The sequence below is a fragment of the Sinocyclocheilus anshuiensis genome, unplaced genomic scaffold (genome assembly GCF_001515605.1).
Source record: "Sinocyclocheilus anshuiensis isolate Anshui unplaced genomic scaffold, SAMN03320099.WGS_v1.1 scaffold446, whole genome shotgun sequence".
In the NCBI taxonomy this organism is placed as follows: domain Eukaryota; kingdom Metazoa; phylum Chordata; class Actinopteri; order Cypriniformes; family Cyprinidae; genus Sinocyclocheilus; species Sinocyclocheilus anshuiensis.
Genome location: NW_015544247.1, coordinates 4053320 through 4073071, shown reverse-complemented (window position 1 = coordinate 4073071; position 19752 = coordinate 4053320).

Here is a 19752-nt window from a genome sequence, read left to right as displayed (position 1 = left end):
ATCAGGTTTCTTTTCTTCAGAATCTTTGACTGCAGTAAAACTGAAAATATGTTAATCGGTTCAGCAAATGAATGCCAAGGGTTATCCTTGCCTGTATTGCCAGTTTAGTTTAGGGTGATTTTATCTCAAGCTCTTTACTGACACTAAACAAGTACACCTACTTTTCAGATTATTATTGTAATGGGTAAAAAATGGCACCAATATGGAACAGTCATTTTTAAACAAAATAATAATAACATCAACAACAACAATTATAATAAAATCATATGAAAGATTATTTGTAAAGAAGAAAAAAATTCACAGAATAAATATTGAAAATAAATTTCACAATTTGTTTATATTTTCATAGTTTTAAATGTAATAATTAACATTTTATGATGGATTTTCATATTTTACGATTTAAAGTCTAGGTCAAGGATAAGGGCAAACCAATAAAATCTATAAAAGGCACATGATTACTTGGTAAAAAGTTTCAAAGACAGATTTAACATGACCTTTAGATATCAAAAATAATTCTAGTTGTTAGACAAGGGCCTTTAAGCCAATAGTGTGCATATGTGTGAATGCCCTCTTAAATTAAGAGCTCACCTCCATCCATAATGAAATTTTAATAGAAATATCAAGTGAGGTAGTCTGATTCACAGCTCAGTTAATAGTATAGGAGGGCTGCCATGCATCACATTCAGCCCCAGTGTCCCCCAGCACAGCTGCTGATCATGTGACCACAGTGTGGCAAGTGATGGGCAGCACACACAGTCTATTTGTTTGTTTGCTGTGAATTCCAATTTCCTGCTTGAAATCACTCCCAGGTTGCCCTTTAGTTCCTCAGTAGCTAATCGATCACATGAAATCCAGACAAGAGCCCACCCTTAGAACACATTTGACTTACTCCGACACATACACATACACACACTGGTACGCTTGCATATGACCACTCCAAAATTCACCTTTTGTGGTGCTGAGGCAAGCCAGACACACTGGAGGCTCATTACGTTAATTACCCAGCATGCCTCATTAATCCACTGTGCCAGTTTAAGACTTTCTGCATCTAAGGGATTTCCCATACCAAACACATGTACAACAGACATGCAGACAGATGCTGGTCATGATTACTGAAACATAGAGTCTTATTACAGATATTGTCAACAAGTGTTTTTCATTAAAGGACCTTCTGAAAAATCAATTAATTCTTAGCAACTCTCATGTTTGCACCTACAACAACACAGGTTTAAAATGTTCATTTCTTATTGCTACCATATGAATTTAGGGGTGGGCTATTTGACCAAAATCTTATATCACAATACAAATAAATGTGTAAAATATGTAAAAAAATAAAATAAAAAAAACGCATAATCTTCACTAAATATGCATGTATGCTTATTTAATTTGCACAAGTGATTCAGTCAAGAGCAATCTGTGATTTTTTTTTTTTTTTGTCTTTGGTTGTTTGATTAACACAAGCTGTGTTTCCATTACCCTTCAAATTGCACAAACTGAAATTGCAAATTGAAAATATGATCAATGGAAATACAAATTTTGCAAAAAGTCCATATATCGCAAAAAGGCTCTTACGCTAGCATGTGGTGGTTTTTCTGTTCAATTCGAAAAAGGAATATTTCACAAAACTGCATTTTTTTCACATTTACAGGTCACTTGACGTATGTAAAAGTCACATGACCATTATTTAATATTCTTTAAAAAAACTGAATCAACATCAATAAAATATTGCAAATGTTTGGCACAAATCTGTAATGGAAACGCAGCTACTGACACAGACAGTAGTAGGTATGTTAGGCTGCTGTCACTTTAAGACCTAATGCACAGATCCAATATACTGACATACATTAAATTTTCGCCAAACTGTTTACATTCACATAAGACATACAGTAACCAACTGTGTTTGTCTGAATACTCACCAAGATGGACATTTTGACACATAAGACTGTGGTTCAAGTGCAATAAGCCGCCAAAAAGAATTAAACAATTAAACAATTCGAAAATACCAAATTGAGATATCTTTTGCTGCTTATTGTGCTTTAATGATTTTAAATCTTTTTTTATTATTATTATTTGTCCTTTATTTAACCAGGTAAAACTTTCTGAGATTAAAAATCTCTTTTACAGAAATGACCTGGCCAAGATGCAGCACTACATTTCATAAGAAGAACACTAAAACAATGTGTTGACAACAATTAAAAACATTTACAAATTAATTCTTCCTTCAACAGCTCATTAATCAAGAATTTAAAATTGTTCATTGACACTAAGGTCTGCAACTTCAAGTTGTGTTGTAAAAAGTTCCAATCATTGGCCGCTGCAAACTGAAAAGCTTGTTTTCCAAGTTCAGTTCATGCAAATGGAACCAAAAGAATGTACAAGTCCTGTGAGCACAGAGAATAAGCTCCTAGAGCTTTAGGCTGGGTGAGGGAACAAAGATATGGAGGCAGTAAACCCAAGATGGATTTATAGATAAACATGTACCAGTGATTACATCTGCGTGTTGGTAATGACGTCCAACCAACTCTATTATACAAATCACAATGATGGGTACTAACATTACAATTTAATATAAATCTGAGCACACCGGGATACAGAGTGTCCAAAGAACCTAAAAGTTTGGTAGATGCCGATTTATACAGAATGTCTCCATAATCAAGGACTGGCATAAATGTGGCAGAAACCAATCTTCTTCTTGCCTCAGATGAAAAGCAGGGTTTATTTCTGTAATAGAACCCAAGCTTTACCTTTAATTTTGTCCTTAGTTGATTAATATGGGATTTAATCACATTTTAAACCGCAAGGCTAAAAAACAAATGCAAATGATGTGTGCAGCACTATAACATAACATGAACTTAACCACAATAGAGACAATAATCCAAAATCTCTACCATCTGACATATTCCTACTGGTTTATCATGTCTACTGGTATATTGCCCACCCCTGGAATATAAAACGGAAATATTATTGACTATATATTTCACAAACTAGTACATAACATTGTGTTTCGGGAGATCATTCATGGTATATTTTAAGAATTTATTTTTGCTTGAATGCATTGCAAGGGGAAAAAAATTGGTTGAATTAAAAGACAAAGCTGAAGCCTCCCCATGCGCTGTCTTATCCTGAGATGGTATTTTTGAGTGTTCATATACAAACCAAAATTCTTGTAAACCGCTCTGAAAATAACCAAGTGTCACCCAGAGGCTGACAGGAACTATAAGCAAGTAGTACATATTTGATGCAGGCAGCACCCACATCATTTTAGCTACACTCTCCGTAAACACACACCGCTGGATTTGACAGAAACAGCAAAGATCGCTGATGCTGCATGGCATTTTGTCATTTACATAAGGTAAACATTGGCCTGCTGACTAGTCGGCAACTTTTCTGGATGACTAATCGACTAGTAAAAATGTGTAGCCGTGCAAGCTGTAATGGATTGCTTTTATGATGCTATTTGCACTGTGAAAATATTTTTTCTTGTTTTACCGTAAACATGTCTAAATGCTACTTGTCTTTACTTGACTAGCAATGTCTTATATACATAATATCTTTTATCAGTTTTTTACATTTATTTTTGATAAAATAATAATGTAGTCCATGTATCCATTTACATTTATTTTATTAAAGGTGACATATCATGAAAATCTGACTTTTCAATGATATAATAAATGATCTGTGGAGTATTTTGAGCTGAAATTTCACAGACACATTCTGGGGACACCAGAGACTTATATTACATATAGTAAAAAGGGGCATAATATGTCTCCTTTAAAAGATCACAGAGAACAGTCCAATTAAATGCCAAAAAAAAAAAAGAAGTGGAAGAGTAAATTGTTTCGCAAAATGATTCTTGACACAGTTTGCATTGTGTCTAATTTTGTGCACCTCTTTCTTATAGGAAAACTCCAGCAGCAGATCACAGAATTGTGCCATGAAAAATGCTGTTTGTAAGTGTTTTGGCAGCTGGTCCCTTCACGGCTGTAGTGATCATCCTGAGCAAATAACCTAACCTCCAGGCTCCCGGGGCGATGACAGAGCAGTTTGTTGGGCAACCAGTGACAGATGGATGCGCCCAGCAAGGCAAACACACCTCGGAGATCGTACATCTTTCTCTGGGCCACAGCGCTGACGGGAACAGCATTGCAGTACAAGCTCAGCTGCTTCACCTGCCATTTCCAGCACACAGCGAGACATGACAGGAGAGTTTCACAGTACTGCAGGAGAGAGAAAGTGAATCAAAGCACTGTTAGAAGTGAAAATTCACCCTTTCAATTTTTTTAAATGCATGTTATTGGCCTTATTTTGAACGATTCATCTGTGCATATACTTAAAAAAAATGTCTTGATAATTTTTTTGACCCCATAAGTTTTAGTATTGACATCTCAAAATCCAATCAAGAACTAGTGGATAGATCAATTACCCAGCCAATTATATCCAATTATCGTGACTTTAAGTTTTGCAGCATTAGTGAAGATTTTTATGCATTATTTTAGCCTTAATTCAACTTAATTGAGAATTAATTTTCTCAATCTAGTATCACTTACTGTAGCCTTTTTTAATACAAGTTCATAAAAAAATATATAAAATTATATCTTTTTTTTTTTTGGAAAACAAAACAAAATAACAAATTAATATTCAGTCATTCAAAATGATGCAGAGCATGTGCAAATAAACAGTGCAATCAGTTCTTGGTGAATTCCCCTCTTAACATTCATTTAATAGAGCAAGAATATAGAGTGAATCACTGACAGAAATGTTGCAACTGAGAATTAAAACTACAGAAAATTCATCCTGAAAGCATGGACACATAATTAATTTAAAGAAAACAAATGTTTAATTTCTAAAATGATATAACAAAGTGCTTGAAATTTATTTATCCCATACACCTGTCAAATTAAATAAAGAGCATCATGATCAGGAGAAAGGTTTCCATTGAGAGGCAGGGTTCTCTTTGTTAACGGTAGCTTTTGCTCTCATGATGAATAAGACATGACCGTGCTTACTTGCAACCTCACTGTAATTGGATATCAGCTGTCTAATTGGTGAATGCTTAGGCTTCACTCTCACTAATTACAAATACTAATAGGCTCTCCAGCACTGCCCCATCCTCTTATCCATGTCACAGACAAACCGCAAGCCGAACAGAAAAATATGTTGGCGTCATCTCGCCACAAAGGCTCTTCTTTACCACGGCTGCCTCTTTCAGGCTCATGATGGATTCTGTTTTCCACAAGAAATGGCAGTGAAATGCATTCTGGTGCAGAGGAAGAAACATGGTAGCAGTTTAGACAAAAAACTGTTGCTTTTATTTGATTCCAACAAAGGTGTGCCTGGAGAAACTGCAGGTTGTTATTTTTCAAAAGAGCCTCTGTGATATTCTAGTTCCTATGGCTTAGGCCACTCTTTCAATATAAGTCTGTAGGATTTTTTGCGTATTCATGATCTGCATAGTGAAAATTGTACAAAAAGTCTCTTTAACAAGCTCCACGATTTGCGTTATCAAACATACAAGTTTAATACTTGAGAGTAAGCATTTATTCAAATCCCTAACCTTAAGAATAAGCAATAGTAATAGTGACGCTTGGCTTAGCAAATACCACTGAAAAGTGATGCAACTGAATGTTGATATCCACAGCCTTAAATATGAATATAAAAAAGACTGCAATTTCAGTCTGAAGCCTTTCAGGGGAAAATACAGCGCAAGTTCTCAACTATTCATTCCGCTCTGCAAGTATCCATATGTTGCTGCAACTCTCCAAGGGCAGGCTCATGATTTCAGCACTTAAATCAGCTCAGTCACAGACTTCTCCGGAGGTTTGGGGACCATGTCTTATGTGTGGGAAAATGGCAACGTAATTGGAGCTATACTGAAATCCACGTTAAACGTGGCTGAGATGATGCCACTACAATTAATAAGCCGCACAGGTTCCAGTTCAGCCTACGGGAAGAAGAAAAAAAGCTGATAATAACAACCCATCTGTTCTCTAATAGCCAGCACATTGTGAAGATTTCAGATCGGTGACATACTTTAAGAGACTTTCTGCCGCACGAACAGGCAAGCTCTATCCAGTGGGAAGACTATAGATGCTAGCCACATCTGCATCCAGTGGCTCCATACTATGAGGAGTTGCCATGGTAACTTATGATCCCTTTTCCTCAGACTCATATACAGTATGGGAAGGACACCAAACCACATGTGTTTGTGCTGACTCCCTCTGAAAAGAAAAGAAAAACCCTCTGAGACAAGTAAAGCAAACCACATTACACCTAAAAACCTTCATGAATGAGTGAGAGGTGTAAACCACGGAAGGCAAAATGCCATCAGCTCAAACTCCTCTCACATGCAATCCATCAACTCTCAGAAAAGCCAGGGAACCTTTTCCTCCCAAATGAAAATGTCAGAAAAGCTGTGTGTAGAATGGAATACTAGCTTACTATTTCTCAGTGATGCACGGAATGCGTAAACTGGCTTTTTAAAAATAGTAACAGTTTTCATTAGGCCTATTCCATGCTATACATTTCAAACAGACATTCACGTCTTAAGTTTTTTATTTATAAACAATAATAAAATATGTTTGATAAATAGAATCTAACTAATATTTTAAAATATATAATTTTTAATGTTGCAGTTTTGTTGTCGTTGTTGTTTTCAAGATTAAGTAGATGTAAAAATCAGTGCAGTAATTAATTAATTCTGGTTCATAAATATCATAAATATAATAGTAAGCCATTCAGATATTCTATGCGTACAGACATGTTGCATACATACTATATACTCAAGAAACAGTATATAGTAGTATGCTATTCAGTATGTTTAGGGTTGGTGTGTGGAAAACTCAGTTGGAAGACATTCAAAACCACACTGTTCTGCTATTGTAGTCATTTTGTGCAGCTTCTGTGCCAGGGAGCCATTGTCTCCTGTCAGGTCATTAGCACATTTAATTAACAGAGAGAGTAGAGGAGAAAAAGAGCTGGAACTGTGGACAAAGATAATTCCTCAACATCTATTTGCTTTATTCCATATGCTGCACATAGTAATAAGATTTAAAGGGGCTGAGTTCCAAAAATATGGCCTAATTTAATGAGCCTATAGCTAGCATAGCGACGGATTGAATGCTCAGAGTATCTCTTCGTTTTCCTCATTTAATCAACTTTAGCAGGGGCGTTGCGATCCTTATTAATTACATACATTTCTAAATTTGGCCTCTCTTTTCTGGGTGATAATCCTTACATTTTGTGTTTCTGTTGGCACGAAGCAAAAAATACATCAACAGTAGAGCAAATACACAAACAGTATGTGGTTTTTGAAAATGCCATGTCAAGTAAACAGTAATTTTGAAGTCAAGTACTTTATAAAACTCTTAAACCCTTAAACACCAGCATTTTTTTCTATTGCACTAGTGTCTAGATGTTTTTGGACCAAATAACATGTACAGTATGAACAGACACAAAAAACAAAACACACATTTTTCGAAGAACATCTAAGAACCTGCAATTCACCACTTCTCCTCATGGTTTCTATTGGTTAGATCTAAGAACATTTCAGTTGCTTTGTTCTGTTTGATTAAAGGGATAGTTAAGCCAAAATGAACAGTCTGTCATCATTTATTCACCCTCATGTCTTTCCAAACCTGTATGACTTACTTTATTCTGTGGAACACCAAAGGAGAAATACTAGTGAAAAATATGGTGGTCTTCTGCATGCAGTTATAATGAATTATAATGAACGGCTTTCAAGTTTCAGAAAGGACACAAAAGCACAATAAGGGGTCATTCACACAGAATACATTATTGTGTTTAAAAATATGAGACAGAGGGCAATGGAATGAAAAAATAGCAAGGTCTTGAGACATGTTTTTTAAGAGTTGAACTTGTGTTAAATTGAAAGCCACATTTTTAGATTGCTGTTTTATGCATAAGATGCTGCAAAAGATGAGAGTCAAAGACTCAGTCAAAGGCAGCTAAGACGTCCATTTGTGCATGTTTACATAGAAAACCCATAGAAAAGCAGTGCAGTGAAATGCGAAAATGTGTTCTGTGTTGAACTAGAATCAACCTGATTCATGAACAAATCATTCAGATTAGTTGTGTGAACTGAATCAATTGATTCATTAAGAAAAAAAAAAAAAAAACGTGCCAAGGAAAACTAAGGCAGATGTCAAGATTTCCACTGAATAAGAAATTAAATTTCAATCTGTTCCTCACTCAATTTTTTCAGATGGTTTAAGAGTTAAAATATAATGCAAATTGTCAGGATCACTTTTACAGTGCTTTTTTTTAGAGCTCGACAGGACTCGTTCACTTTCATTATATTGAAAGCAACAAGCATTTTCTTAAAAAAAAAATCACCTTTAGTGTTCTACAGTATAAAGAATACAGGTCTGGAACGACATGAGGGTTAGTAAATGTTCACAGAATTTAATTTCATGGGTGAACTATCCCTTTAAGACCAAATGTTTGATCCAAAGTGAGTGCCAATAGACATATTTTCTTGGGCTAATGATCGTGGCCCCTGCAATCTGCTTACAGACGGATGATATACGTTCACATTACTTTATACTGCACACATCTGTCAACTTGAGAAGCTTGGTTACAATCAAAGAGGGAGGAAGCTTGCAGAGATGCTGAGTGTTAAAAGCAGAAACGTGACGACTGCAGCTGTGTGATATCTGAAGTGTGAGCTGGACAAACCCGCCGAGGAAGCATTAGCCGCCACGGTGCTCGGCGTCTGCAAGATTGGTTCCTTCCCTCATTACAGCCGGGAGTGACAGGTCCTCAAGAGGAAGCATGCCTCAGCATTTCTGTCCAATTAGATCAGCCTCCCTCTAATATGACCCATTCGCCATTACATCCATCAGATGTTCTCATTTATCAATTAGTTCTCTTTAGGGGCACGTCTTTGACTATGACTGCAGGGGTAATCAGCCTGACTAATTCTCAGCGACGGAGACTCTCCAGATTGGACAGATAGCGTTTTGCAGAGTGTGCATATCGCTTTAGAAACATCTGTCCGGGACTCGCCGGCGCTCTCTTCCTCTCACTGAATTTCTGCATCTCCATCCTGCCGTCTTTGCTTTAACCTCCCCCATCTCAAATTATATCTGTGTGTTTTTCAGGCAAAGACAGTGAGAGTGTAATGAGTGACAGCACAAAGGAATCACTCTCACTGCTTCTGCAAGCCAGGCGCCCTGGCAAAGCGAACCCCAAGCCTCACATTTCGTGCCTACAGCGGAGAACACACACAGCTGAATAACAACGAGGATCAGTGATGGAGTGATGACCCCAAGCCAACAGTGGAGACAAACAAACAAACTCTCAGCAGATGCTCAAACTCCCACCATCCTCCTCCTGCATACTGCCAAATAACTGAGCGGTAATACATTTATATCTACATTTTTTGATGCACGGTACAGTAATGACTTGACCTGCTCGTGCTACGAGGGTCATGATAGTGCGATGCGGCCATGGTGACGGTGACTCTGTGCGGCCGCCCGTGCAGAAATTAAAGGTCAGCACTTTTGCAGGTCCATAAATCCGTCATACTCTCCTCTTCCTCAGGGTTGGGGAAGCTCTTCCAGCAGAAGGTGTTCTCTGAGACGGCATCTCAGTAGTGCCGAAATCCCATTTATCACTCAGAGCCCTCGTCCCTTCCTCCTAGTAATAAGGAAGGGAGGGTTTGTAATGTTTTTTATTATGTGCATTGTGTTTGTATGAGGTATCCTAGTGCGTCTTTGTGTGTGACAGCATTTGTCTGTTCACAAACTGAGACAATAGTGCCTCAGTGATGGCGGATTTTGTCTTTACCCATCTCGACTTGACTTTTATACCACCCACTTATTCGCACCTACGCACAGAAGCGATGCAGAACCGTCAGTCTGATTGCATTGTGGAACACTGATATTTTTGCACCTAAATCTGTTGTTTCAAAAGCAAATGACTCAATTGACCAATGCTTTTTGAGCACTTTAAAGGGATAGTGGATAATGGAAGTAGTTTCATGGAACATAAAATTGAGTTATTTAGCCATAATATCAAAGTTGCTCATTTGCATCAATTTTGCAGAGGTTGTCAAAAAGGACACCAAAAAATATAAATGTAACATAAAAGTGATGTTAAAGAGATACTCCACCCAAAGATAAAAATTCTCTCATCGTTTACACACATTCATGCTGTCCCAAATGTATATGACTTCTGTGTAACGCAAAAACAAAAAAAAAAACAGTCTCTGAGAGTCCATATAATGCAAGTGGATAATATCCTAAGTCGATGCTTCAAAAACCATACAAAACAAACACAAAGGTAATCCATAAATCCTTCATGTTTCTGCATCACTTTTTTGCGAGGAGTTTCACAACACGCTTACATTCTAAACATTGAATTTGGGGTGAAGATTATAGGAATGTCTCTTATGGGAAATTACTGTCTTCAGAAAAGTTGTCTTCTGAAAAGTTTCATTTTCTTTTCATCTTACCTCCATATAATACATATTAAAGAAGTGTTTATACGTTCATGGATGCTTTGTTTACAACGGTAATCAAGGAAACACTATATTGCAGCTGTTTCATACGCGCCACCTACTGGCAGAGAGTGAATTTGGCATAATTTCACAAAGCTAAAGTCAGACCACTCTGTTTGCTTTAAAGGTGGGGCATGTATTTTTTCAAAACGCTTTAGAAAACTGAGTCGGGCCAAGTACCAAAACAAACTTGTAGCCAATCAGCAGTAAGGGTGCAGAGGAGAGAGCACTCAGTGCACAGGACGGACATTAGTCGAGCTGAGCGACAGAAAGATGGCGGATAAAAAACAAAAGAGGAAAACGTCTGCGGAACAAAAGAAGGTTTACGATAAGGCAAGAAGTAGGACAGGTGTAAATATCGGATCGGCTTTCCAGCGCTGGAGAGAACTCAAGGAGCGGGAAAGCCTGCGATCGGACGTCGAGGTTGCTTTGTTTCTTCTCGATAGGTGAGTGTAACACCGTGTCTACACCGCCGCGCCGCAACAGCTAAAGTCTTGTCTACACTGGACGCGACAAAGCGACCTTTGAAAATCATTTGAAATCTGTGTCAATACGTCATAAATAGAACGCAGCAGCATTTTTCTGTCGGGGATTTGTCGTGTCATACTGTGCTGCATCCAGTGTGGACAGCATCACTGATTATAATGAGTTCTATAGTATTTTGTCGCACCGCTCACTTCCGGTGTAGACACGGTGTAGCAGTGGTTTTGCTTTGTTTCACAGAACTAATCATTGCCTCGGTTGCATACGTACAGTATGTGTGGGGAGGAGCTATTAAAATAGGGCGAGACCCTTTTGGGGTAGGGACGTGTTTGTTTTGGTGATTTGAAATGTCAACATTGGCTACCAGAAATCACTTACCCCACCTTTAAATCTTGTAATTGTACAATCTAATTTAAATAAAAAAGAACTGTTAATGCTACATGTATGTAGCATCTTTTTTTGGACTATGATTAAAATGTTGCCTCTAATTTCAAATGGCTACATATTTCTTATGGCCAGTTCAGCCTGTAATAGAGCAAAACAAACAGCTTGTTCTTGTAATCTTTCATTCTTTCTCATCCTTTGCTTAATGAAAAAATTAGCAATGGGCATCAGAATCAGTCCATTTGCTGACCATCGGAATCGTCTATGAAAAATTATAATCGGTGCATGCCTAGTTTTTGTAGATAGCCTATACTGATTTCCTCAAACTGTCATAACTTGGACTGACTATTAAGAGTAAGTCAAGAGCAAGTGAGTACACTGGCCCACTTAAACTGGTATAAACTGTAGGTGTACACACATATAAAACACACACAGTATTAGTGTGTGCCTGGTATTCCCTATGGGGTCCAAATGTGTGTGGGTTTTGAACAAGAGTGTATATAACTGGGTGCTGTCTGACTGGACCAATTCTGATCATAGTGGTTGCCCGTTTGGACCAAAAAATGCCAGGGCTGATTTTTTTTTTGTCCCAGTCCAGCCCTGCGTTTACATCAAACAACTGCACATATGACAGTTGGCCGGAAATGGTGGTTTGTAAGTAACTTTCTTACACAAACATATTGTTAGGTTATATTGTTTTGTTTCAAAAAGCATTGATTCATCAACTGGGGCTGTATGGATTACCATTGTGCTAATTTTATGTGGTCTTTAAAGTGTCAATTTTTGGGTTAGTATTCACTTGTATTATATAGACTCAAAGAGATGGTTTCTTTTTCTAAAAAGTTCAGTTTGTGTTCAACAGAAGAAAGAAAATCATATACATCTGGGACTTCATAAGGGTAAATGATGTGATAAATTTCAATTTTGGGTGTAGTATCCCTTTTAAATTATGTGAAACTCCATTGGGTCTTTGCCTGTTGAATGTTTTGATTTGAATGCATCACTCTTAACATTCTTTATAGTGCTTTTTGTTATTGGAGCTCGAGAGGCCCAGTTACAATCCATCATTGTTGTATATAAAAACAACCTTCCTTTTGTGTTCCATTGAAGAAAGAAATACAGATATGGAAAAGCATAGGGGAGAGTAAATAAATAATGACTGATTTTTTTTTTTTTTTTGAGTGAACTATCCCTTTACTTATTGCCTTTGAAGATAAACTTTAATATTTGGTTTAATAAATTATTTATCAAGACTTTGAGAGTTTCATGTATAATTCTGTCACACCCTCTATGTACATTGTTAGTACTGCATGAAATCTTTAACACGTTTTTAATGTTATAAACTCTTAAATGTATTTTAAAAAAAACAAGGCTGGCCATTTTAAGCATTTAGATGACTCATATCAAAAACCTTCCAATTTCTCAATCCCACATTACCTCCTGTTCTCACAGTCTCTCTAAAGTTTAACTTAAAGGACGTCCTTTCCAAAAAAGGACTGCCTCAGCCTTGTGTTTACAGCTTGAGCTGATGAATATCACAGATCACAATGATAGCTGCTGTCAATACCAGTAAAATCTGCATCAGTCTTGTACTATCAACAGTGCATCTTGATTTTTCTGAAACTGTGTCCTTATCAGAGGACTACAGTCACAGTCAGGGAAAAAATCTGCAAAGAACATGGCAGTTAATTAAATTAAAATGGTTAACAGTGGTGTGTGTAATTGTAAAATGTTAAAGTACTCCTATCACATGTTTAAAATGCAAAAACAAGTTAAGTAAGCAGTTTCTAAGTTGTTTTCCCTGAAAAATGCTAATACTGTGCTGCTGGCTATTAAAACATTGCAAGTTGGTTTTATTATACCAATCTGCCTTACAACTGCAACACTGGCTCAACCAATCATGTGAGTTGGGGGTGGGGCTATATGTGTTTCTTTGACCAATACCAGAAAGGAGGAGTGTCCGGGAAACCTGTTTGAAATTAATCCTCTTTTTTTGCAATTGAATTAAGCATGTTCTTTGTGTATATTTCTGTAAGTATTTCAGTGTAACTTGCTTTCAGCTACTCTTTTAAACAGTTGCTGTAGTCTCAGAATTTTTTTAAGGTGACTCCAGCACTGGACTCTATCTGCAGCCTCTTTTCTAACAGCCTTGATCCTTATAACCATCCAGCTAGGGCACAACATCAGATGAGTAGGCTGTGTGTGTGTGTGTGTGTGTGTGTGTGTGTGTGTGTGTGTACCTGGTATTTATCACGTTATGGGGACCAAATGTCCCCACAAGGATAGTAATACTAGTAAATTTTGACCTTGTGGGGACATTTTTGAGGTCCCCATGAGGAAACAAGCTTATAAATCATACAGAATGAGTTTTTTTGAGAAAGTAAAAATGCACAAAGTTTCCTGTGAGGGGTAGGTTTAGGGGTAGGGTTGGTGTAGGGCAATAGCACATACAGTTTGTACAGTATAAAAACCATTACGCCTATGGAATGTCCCCATAAAACATGGAAACACAACGTGTGTGTGAGTGTGAGTGAGTGTGTGTGTGTGTGTGTGTGTGTGTGGATGTTTTTATCTTTCCCTTTATCACTAACAAGCCTGTCACTTCCACATTTAAGTGTGTGTGTTTGTTTTTGCTTCTGCATGTGTTACAGAGTGAGAGAGGTGGGATTTGAACACTCATAGATCGTTTATTATTTGTGTTAAGTGATAATGACAGTTCTTTGAGGGAGTGAAATTTGCGTTGTATGAACTATCTGTATTAATTCCGCTTAATACATACAGTTTACCTTGATATGAAAACCAACAACATTATACTGGATTTACTGACTCTAATGGACTCTTTTTGGAAGAAGGATGCTGCTGAGTGGCCTCTTCAAATCAGCATTGCAAAACAGCCCTCTGTACACAGAATACAGGTCCACGAGAGACAATTACTGCATTCCAGCAGAGTGGTTGAGTGAAACCAGAACTTATCACATGATGATGGCAGAGCCAATATCAGGAGTGATGAGCGCATCCATGAGAAAAGAGAAAGGCAATTAGATCATTTAAGAGGGCGTAATGTTTTTTTCTGCTACTGTTTCTCCTCTCGCAGTCCAAGTATAAAGGTCCCTGATGTGAGATATCACTTTAGCCTAGACATTAGTTTTGGTGGAATGGTCACTAGCACAGTGAAAATATTTGGAGAGAACTATGTAAGGGTGTTGTGAGTCATTATGAGAATATGTCAATCTGTGTACACAAAAAGCTCCACACATTTGTAAATCCCATCATTCCAGGTAGGGCAGTCTCAAAACAAAAGTCACCACAGTGTGACTTCAATGACAATGACTCAGAAAGCCTCGGAAAGCTTTGGATATTATCATGTGTTTGAATGATGCAAAACACTGAAGTGTGTTTAACTGCAATATATTTTATCTTATAATTAGGTTGAATGTTCCTGTACTGTCTTCTGTATTCAAATCAATAAAATAATGTTTTAATATCTTTATTTTATAAATATAATAATATAGTCATGGCCGGCCTATGGGTTTGTGGGGCCCCAGGCTTGATCATGAAAATGGGCCCCATAATACTAAATCCATATAACCACTACAAACATGACAACTGCATTGAAACAACTGCACAAAAAACACTTTGTAATTAAAATTCAGTGAAAGCCAAGCAAATATAAATAAATTTAAGTAAAGACTATTTACACATACCTGTTCAGATCTAGCAGATCTTTTGTAAACAAGTTAGTGTACAGATTAATTGCCCACTTTTTTGCTCAGTTTTTTACTAGTCTTTATGTTGACAGTCTTTGAATTCATTGCCCAGATTATTCTTGGGGAAAAAAGAAAAAAAAAGAAACGTGATAAGCCTTTGGAAACAGAAGCGCTGCCATCTGAACCTGCTTTAAACACAGGAAGCATCTCAAATAGCCACAAAGTAATCATTTATGTGATTTATTCTGATTTATTCGCATTTCTGACAACTTGAGCACTTTTTAGGAAGTTTTGAAATGTGTGGATAATAATACTGTACTCCATATATCAGCGATGCTATGCGATATGAATAAATTATGCAGATTAGCAATATTTTTTTTTGTTTCACTGTTTACTGCTTATACTGTTGCTGCATTTACTGTTGCTTGGTGATTGAAGTCATTTTTTGATTGAAAGCTTATCTTATGCTTAGCGTTATTTTTGGGTGTCACTGTCGCTATGGTTTATGTTAAAGGATGAGGTCCATGATTGTCTGCTTGTTCAAGCGGTACTGTGTATTGTGTTACCGGTGTGCCGATTGTTTTTGTCAAAGGAGAATAAAGAATGTTTATCTTTCCTACACCATTGAAAACAGATCTAAACAAAGCCAATGCAAATTCAACTGCTGCATCTCTGAACAACACATAGTGGTGGTGTTTAGTTTATAAAAGAATCATTGTGCTTAAATCGGCTGAGTGAATAATTCAATGACTCAAACATAATGACAGTAAAGATAATTCAGAACCACACACTACTCAACTATTCCTTCCACAGGAATATATGGTAAAAAATAAAATAATTATGCTAGTATGTAGGCTTGCTGCGATAGACGGTGTTCATGGTGTTACCTGTGTTAAGCTGTAACACTGGTTACATCACATGCGCACCGCCCCCCACCGTTGTTTTGATTTTTTATAGTAATAATAATCATTTAGTTTGGTTAGAGAACAGACACTACAAGTAAAAACTGAATGTGGCAGCTCAATGCAGTGTGCCAAACGACAGTCGCATCACAGATCAGCAGCAGGATTTCATTTATCGCATGAGGAAAGTGAGTCAAGCGGACTGACAAGTGAGTTGAGGCATGGAGGAGGATGATGATGGAGGAAGATTTAGTTTCAAAATGAAATGCTAAAGTGCCTGTTATTTTGGTGTATATTTATTCATTTTGTTAAAGGGGTCATATGATGCGATTTCAAGTTTTCCTTTCTCTTTGGAGTGTTACAAGCTCTTGGTGCATAAAGAAGATCTGTAAAGTTGCAAAGACTAAAGTCTCAAATCCAAAGAGATATTCTTTATAAAAGTTAAGAGTCAACCACGCCTACCTAAAACGCCTCGTTCTAACACGCCCCCACATATCTACGTCACTATGTGAAAATATTAGCATAATGCCGCCCAAATGTGCACGCAAAGAAAGAAGGCGTGGTTTCAGGAACAGCAGTAGTGTTGATGCAGCCATGTCAGGGAGACGGTGTGTGTTTCAGTGCGAAAGCAAAAGCACTTTATTTGGCCTTCCGGAAGTAGATGCAATTAGGAATCATTGGTTAAGATTTATTTACAACAAAACAGCACAATCCAGATGTTCGAATTTGTGCAACGCATTTTATGGACAGTTTTTTGAACCTAGAAGAGTACAAGGCTGGCTGTGCACAAAGGCTATTTCTAAACAAAAACAAAAAAAAGGGGTCAATTCCGACTTTGACAATCTAGCGCTTCTGAATCAGCGACTGTAAGTATGTTTTGTTATTAGTTTAAGTATTTGCTATTGACTGTTCAAATGCGGAGTTTTGCGCAGCGCAGAGTAACGCGTCGTGTGTGTGTGTTTGTGAGGGGAACAGGGTGACATCACAGGAGAGTGAACTGCCTGTCAGAAATCATAGCACGTCAGCTGTCTTAACCGCGGCTTGTGTACTGCATCATCACTGTGTCTGTCACGCGACTCTGTTGCCCTTTCGGGCTTGAACTGATGGTAAAACTAACGACATTATTAACTGTCTTGATATTTACTTTGAAAGCTGAAGCTCGCGATTATGGTAAGGGGCGTTACATTTCCGACGCATGCTTGTGGTGTTCGGCCAATCACAATGCACTGGGTCAGCTGGCCAATCAGAGCAGACTGCGCTTGTCAAAGGAGGGGGCTTTGTTGAAAACGACGTGTTTGAGAGAGGCGGGGCATAGAGGACCTACAATAATGTACAGTATTTGAAAAATAATGTGTTTTTTGAATATTAAAGCATGTCAACATATTCTGTTACACCAAAAACACAAAATAATGATCTTTAAAATAGCATCATATGACCCCTTTAATAAAAGTTGTATGTTTCATATAAGTGAGTTTGTCATTGTACTGTTTTGTTGTTGTCCATTTAAGCAATTGATGAGAAATTGCTGTCAAATTTGAAAGTGAAAGTAAAATGCGCACAGGGATTTATAAGCTATTTAAAAGCAAAGGAAAGTGAGGAAAAGAGGGAAAACTCCAACAAACACAAGCTCCCTCACCGTTACAATCCTACTATTATGCTGTTTCTGCCATCCTACTGCGAATGTGATGTTGCCTTTAAACAATAGGTAAATAATTTGAAATAAACATTTTCAACACAATATTCACACTTAGCTCTCCTAACAAAAACAGATCTAAATGAAACCAAGGCGTATTGAACTGCTGTGCTCAAACAAATTAGTTGAGTGAATAATTCAATGACTCGATCATAATGGCAGTGAAATAATTCAGAACTGGATACTTGCACACTACTCTACAATTCCTGCCATAGAATGATATGGTAAAACTAAAAGTAGTATGCTGTTCCGAATGCAGCAAGTCATTTATTTTGTATGTAAATAAATCAGTGTTGGTGTGAATGAATGATTGTGTGACTCGCTCATAAGAAAACAGCACAGAAAACACATACTACACAAATCTGAATACCTAGAAAGCAAACAAATGCGAAGCGAAGCCAAAAGAATAGGCTAAGATTATACAATCCTTTTGTCTAGTTGTTAATCTCGTCTGAGATGCAGACACAGCCTTCCTACACAGCCTTTTAGCATTCTGTGAGTGAGGGCGAAAGAATCACTCTCAGAACAGCAGCTTAAGGGCCATTACTTGTTCATTAGACAAAGAATAAACAAGAACCCAGCTATCTATATTTTTAAAAGAAAGATGTTGTAGGAAGTAAATCTGCATTTGGAAGTAAATCTGCATTTGATCTCCAAGCAGGTTTTCTGAAAGGACTGTTTTCCCTCATTGCCTTTCAAATGCCTTTGAGTTTCTTGAGTTTCTCCGCAGGGCAAAAGAATATATCACTCTTCACAGCAAGAATGCACGTGAGGGAATACAAGTTTACACACTCCAGAAATGAATCACTCAGATGCTAAGCTGCAAAAACCAGATTGAGAATGTGACAGAGTGAATCGAAATTATTTATTCTTTAACTTAGGTGCAATATACACACTTTTGATTTATTCTTTAACTTAGGTGCGATATACACGCTTATTGTTCATGCAAACAATTGAATATATTCTAAGCAACAGTCAGCCATTTAAATTCCTATATCAAGAGCCATTGTTTCACCCCGCAGCAACCAGAACTATGAAGGCCACCGATTTTAGTAGCAAATGAAGATGTTAATGCCCACATGAACTTCTCAACACACTGCTAATTAGTTTGGCCGAGCTGTAGAGGGCTAATGAGAGGTGGTGCGTGAGCCACACGGTGTCAGACTGCTACAGGGATAGCAAGCAATGGGGAAGCCGAGCGTGTGAAATTGGAGTGATGTTTAATTAAAACTACATGTCCTAAAGGCTGCCAGCCCAACAACAGTCCAACACTCTTCCAATAAACGTCTATCCATCAGGATGCCGCCTAATGAGGGAGTATGTGGTTAGGTGGTTCAATATTGAATTGAACTTGAGCTAGAAAGACAACTCACTCTCTTTTGTTCTTGATTTCTTTGCTTGGTTGTGAAGAGCTTTGTGCACTTTCCTCTTTGGCAGAATCTCAAAACGAATGCATTTTCCTCTATTACACTATAAGGAGGCCTTCAGTTGCAGTTTTGCACATTCTCTCTTATGGATGCTTCTACATATGGCCAATCCTGCATGCTTGGCATTTACATTGGTGAGAAGATTCATTAGAGCAGGTTTTGTTGCAAATGTGCTAGTGTCATGATTCTCCTCTGTCTGGAGATTCTCTAGGAAAACCTGAGAGTTGTATCTCTTTGTCTCTTGGGTTACTTCATTTCCGAGTCTTTCTTTTGTCCATGTGTGCCAAAACATGATACTGTCAGACTCTGTTCCATGTTTTGTGTGTGTCCTGCTCCCCATGTGCCTTCCCATGCCCTTATTTGGTTAGTTTCCTGTTCCTGTCCTGATTAGTTTATTTCATTTGTCCCAGGTGTTTCCCTTGGTTTTATTGCTCCCAGGTGTGTCTCGTCATCCCCTCCTCCTGTGTGTGTGTGTGTGTGTATAAAATGTGTTCCCAGTCCCAAGTTCTCGGTCCGCTGTTGAACGTCTTCCTGTGTACGTCTTCGTGTGAACGTCTTCCTGAGTTCGTCTCCCTTGGTTCCTGTAAATAAAGTCTTGTCAACATATTCTCCAGCGTCTCCTCGTCCCTCGTGTGTG